At 49.2% G+C, this 5,378-nt stretch overlaps 1 long non-coding RNA gene across 1 annotated transcript; it reads right to left on the bottom strand.

Moving 5' to 3' along the window:
* Positions 1-230: 230 nt before the first annotated feature.
* LOC144729117 (uncharacterized) lies at positions 231-3,545 on the bottom strand. The gene is made up of 3 exons (XR_013587629.1): positions 3,466-3,545; positions 963-1,134; positions 231-540 (listed from the first exon to the last, which is right to left on the bottom strand). It is a non-coding gene; the product is annotated as an uncharacterized LOC144729117 (long non-coding RNA).
* Between the last annotated feature and the right edge of the window lie 1,833 nt (positions 3,546-5,378).

The raw sequence follows: 5,378 nt of genomic DNA, 5'->3' as shown, positions 1-5,378 counted from the left end.
AGACTGTCAAAGAGACCCATAGACTGACACAGAGACCCATACACTCACACAGAGATACATAGACTCGTATAGAGACCCATAGACGTACAGAGACCCATAGGCTCACATTGAGACCTACAGACGGACACAGCGACTCATACAGAGACCCATAGACTGACACAAAGACCCATGGAGTCACACAGAGAAACATAGACTCACATCGAGGCGAACAGACTGACAGAGACCTATAATTGGCTTCAACTCACACTGATCAGCGTGGTGCAGTGTGGTTTATTATTATTAGAAAGCACATTGAAACAACTTTTAAACTAAACACAGAAATATAACCTTAGCTGGATTTATATATATATTTTTCAAAACTGTTCCCCATTACTCATTCGGTTAACTTAATAGTCGAGGGCAATCGTGGACTATGAGTTCATATCTACAACTGCGGAAGTTCAAATCTTGTACTTGATAGCTTCCGCTCTGCGGGAGCGTTATCTTGATGACGCTTCGACTGCGAAACTCGTTTAAAACTTCAGTCGTGAAGACAGAACCCTGCGATGAAATATTCGGCGATTGTGAATTTACGCGCGCGCATAGGGGTGTTTATTCGCGTGTGTGTGTGTGCGGGCGGGAGCGGTGGCGCAGCGGTTAGCGCCACTACGCTACGAACGCAGAGACTCGAACGCAGAGACTCGACTCACGAACATCGTGGGCATGCGATTGATTGTCTGAAAGAGTTCTGGGGCCTTCTGCGGGGCTGATTCAACCACGGGATACACTGGGGGATACAAAGGCGGGCGGTAGTGGTGTGTTAGCCACGCCACCCCACCCCCCTTTGTGCGCCGTGTCAGCCTTCATAGGGTCGGTAAAAGCACTTGCCCGAAGAGTTTGTACAAAGGCTATACGGGGGATCTTTGTCTTTTGTATCGTACACGCACGCGCACGCATCTCCATTCGGGAAGTTCGACTCGTACCTTGAGATGTTGCCAGGCGATTCGGGGATGACGAGATTGTTGTCATTATTGACGTGGGAGGAGGTGGTCATCGGAACAGCCGGAGAAAACCCGCCGCGCGATTTCAATTCAAGTTTCATATTCCACTTTGTTGTTGTTTGGAGCGAAACTTCGGGCATCGTGCCAAACAGCACTGCCGTTACAAGCAGAACACGCATCGGGGAGATTCGGGGGATTTACTTTGCACTATCATCATCAATACCATCATCATGAGCCACGGTCGCTCCACTACTGGATGAAGGCCCACTTCGGGCTAGTTACTCTACGTCATCGTCATGATCCACGGTCGCTCCACTGCTGGATGAAGGACCTCCCCTACACCCAAGGCCCCGCTGTGACCAACTCTCACGAGCCTGTGCGGTAATACCCCAACTCGGTACGGGATTGTTTTGTATCTCGTGATAGAACGCGTGCCACGCTATGTACTTCAATGACTATTGGTAAGTAGTAATAATACAAACAAGAATAAAAAAATATATAATATTATGTATTTACCTAGGAAGGCCCACACGGAGTCTCCATGCTAACCGAGATATTTAACTCAAATTTCGTGACTTTCTAAAATAGTTTTACCGAATACAATAATTGTTACGGCACTTATTACGAGCACCACTAAACTATAATCTCATCTTATATTTTATACATATTTATAGAACGCCCGCACTCCAGGCGCTTGACTATAGTTTTAAAAACTTTGACGAAATAAAGAATGATAAACGAATTAGTTAATGCGCTTTTACTACGCAACGCATCGTCACAAACACGGAATACAGTCCCGCGCTGAATAATTACGCACACATTTCATTAACGCCGCTTAAATATACATCGATTACTTTCATAACTGAGAACGTTCAAGTTATTTGTCTCAAGCAATATACTCGGACGTCCGTTGCAAGGAGATGGAGCGACTGGGATCGGCCAATGTGCAGGCGCGTGACCGCCACGTGGAACGGATGACGGCGGCATGGCCAGAGGACTTTCATCCAGCAGTGGAATAGACAATGGCTCAGTGATACAATAGCGGCATCCATACGACGTGGAGGCCGATTCAAATACGTGTTCCTGCTTCCGAAGTTTTAAATACATTCAGTATCAATATACACGCAGAGGGAGACAGAGTTACAGTTGTACAATGATTTCCCGTGCCCTTTTAGAAAACCTACTCGTCTTTGTTGAGGAAGGTTCTTAAACGATCACGATAAGGAAGTTTCAGAGAGAGTGAGTGAGCTGCAGGCAAGCAAGCAGGTGGCAGCCAGCCCGTCCTACGAACGGGGTCAGTCTATTTTCTCTACACCGCAATCCATAATAACACCGAGTCGTATTTGCTGGGGGTTTTTTTTTTCTCATGTTTAGTGTTGGTGTCCTAAGCTCCGGTTAGCACTGTTGGCCACGTACGGTGCGAAAGAAGTTCAACGTATATAATATTATTACTATTCTTGGTTCTTTCGGTAAAGTCACGTAGAAGGGAAATAATAAAATAATATAAATATTATTTCCCTTCTACGTGACTTTACCGAAAGAACCAAGAATATGAATCCCTGCAGTCACGAAAGCTTTAAATGAAAATATTATTTACTATTAATTACATTTCTTTGTTTTCGTGTTCGCTCACTCGTGTAGCTAAAAAGAGAGAGAGAGAAGGGACCACTCGGGGTCACCAGGAAGAGGAGGATGAGGAACCACAGACGAGCGGGGGAGGCAGCAGCAGCAGCAGCAGCAAGAGCGGTCAGGAGCCGGCGCGACCACCAATAATGATTATTGCCCGCGCTCTGCGGACCTCTCTGTATTCATATATTTATCAGCAGATTCATGAGCGAAAACATAATCGATAGCAAAGGGCGCCCCCCCCCCCCTTCCGGTCCGAATGGTCACTTGAAGTGGACTCTGTGGTAGTTCGTTGCGATGACGCGAGTCAAGCGATGTGATTAACACACTTACAAATAACGACGACGACGATGATGATACGCACACAATGTTTCACAGACGTAAATGAGCGTGACTCCCAGGCTCGGATAGGGTATCTCGCATGAACGGCCTCTATCTGCAACGAGTGATGACGAACCGATAACCGGTACAACTATAATCGGTAACCGTTTGCACAATCGATTTACGCGGTTACCGAAAAGACGCCGCGTGTGATTAACATTTATATTGCTACAATTTCTTAGTTTTAAAAGTTTACCTTGCGATGTTTTTTTTGCTCTCTATATGCTCGGGAGAAGAACATAACCTTTTTTTAAAGGTTGTGTTACCGTTAATGCAAAACTAAATATTAACTAAATACCCATTGAGAAGAGACCATATACGTCTATTTCGCAAGAGAGAATTGCACGTGTTTGTATGCATGATCATGTGTGCATGTACGGATGTATGCGTGTACACGGATGAGTGTTCGTGGTGGATGTACGTACGCATGGCACACGTGTACACGCGTGTACATGTATGTGCATATACCCATACTCACCGGATGGCAATACTCTTAAAGCTCCGCTCACTCCGCGCTTTCAGAACTCTCACCCCGTCGGCTCGGTACGTGCGCACTTGTACCGGGGCACGTGTACCGGCACGTGTACCGGCACGCGCACAGCACGTGGCGTGAAGCGTCTACTACAAGTGCCGCCATGGGCTTGGGCAGGAACTTGGAAGGTAAAGGTGGAAGGACCACGGCCGACGACGAACATCAGCCGTCACGTCGCAGGATCGTCAAGAGATGTGGAGCGACGGCGTGCGGGGGCCCATCATCCAGCAGCAGTGGATTGACCGTGGTTGGTGGTGGTGATGATGGCGATGGAGATGGCTTGGGGAGGCCATCGCCCACTGCTGATGGTCTTACACGAGGTACATCGGCTAATCAAACACGATCCTCGGCATTCCACCCACGATGGCTGAACAATGCGCACGGGGATTCCCCGCAGCCCCTCGGAAGGCCGCAGACAGCGCACCAAGCCCGGCCGCCTTTGTCTCCCCAATGTTGATTTTTTTTTCTTCTACCGTATTGGTACGAATTTAAAGGCTGAGTCGACCTAGGGGGAGGCCCAGGCATTCCGCTATCGTCTGGTCGGAGTTTTCCCCTGAGCGGAAATCAAACTCGGGTGGCTGCAATTGTCCCTGCAGTTTTGTAGCGAAGTGCCGCTTAACCACGAGCCTGCCGCTCGAGTCAAAGTCTATTCAAACGCACACACACACACGAGCACAACGCACTCTGTCTTGTCTACAGGATAGACATTCACACACACGCTCGCTCGCTCTCTCTCCGCATTCTCTCCCCTATTGGGTCTATGGCTACAGGCACGTGACTGCGAGTTGGCGGTGCAGTTTCGTCACGGGTTGGTCACGAATTCATTTATCGCACGCTGAGCCACTTCAGCGCAAGCGAGCTGAGCGCGCCATCGATATTAATCACTCTTCGTCGGCATTCGCTGCGCACACCCGCGACTCGTGAACTCTTTCTCTCTCGCTCTCTCTCCCTCCCTCGCTCTCTCCCTCTCCCTCGCTCTCTCTCTCTCGCTCTCTTGTCCTGCGTGCTAATTAATTAAGAGCGGTGCAAGGACGATGGGGGCCGTGTGATTTCTGTCGCGTTTCGGTGAGAGTGCGTTACGGTGCGCGCGTGTTTATGAATTGCCGCTTAGTGGCGAATGTTGTTGTTGTTGTTGTTTAGGAATTGTAAAGTGTACGCACACGCACCGTACGAACACGCGTTTGCGTGGCATTGAGTCTGAGTTGCGGTGTAGTGTCAAAATATACTATTCCGTTTCGTCACTTAAGAATGTCCTATCTGCGGTAGCGTGGGTACATGTGGGAGGGAGACAAAGGCGGCCGGGCGTGGTGCTTGGCTACTTGCTTGTCCTTGTTGTGCCGTCCCCGCCTTCACGTAGGCGCTCGCTCACAGCTCTTGCCCCACAGCCTGTGGAGGGCTGTACGGGGAGTCTTTGTCTATGTATTTGTATGTACGTGTATACGTGGAGATTTAGATACTAATCGTACGTGTAGTTGTTCATGCATCTCATAAGCACGCTCATACTCGCGCAGCTTATATATATGCGGTTAATTAGCGTGGCGCATAGATTGCGGAGGGCGGCATTACTTTGGCATGCGAAGTTTGTAGTGTGGTGTTTACATGCAACATATGTGCACACGTGTGTAGGGTTTGTGGGGAGCGGTGGGGTAGTGGTTAGCGCACTGCGCTACGAACCCGGCTACCTCAGTTCGATGCCCGCTCACGGCTAGCATCAGTGGCGAATATCTGAACCAATCGTGGGCCTCCCCCGACCCCCTAGGTAGACTCAGCCTTAAATCAAGTACCTGGTGCGATGTGTAAAATATCAGCACTGGGGAGACAAAGGCGGCCGGGCGTGGTGGCCACACCACCCACTCGTG

Source organism: Lampetra planeri, chromosome 31 (genome assembly GCF_965212315.1).
Source record: "Lampetra planeri chromosome 31, kcLamPlan1.2.h2, whole genome shotgun sequence".
Lineage (NCBI taxonomy): Eukaryota > Metazoa > Chordata > Hyperoartia > Petromyzontiformes > Petromyzontidae > Lampetra > Lampetra planeri.
This window is presented reverse-complemented; position numbering and strand designations above follow the sequence as displayed.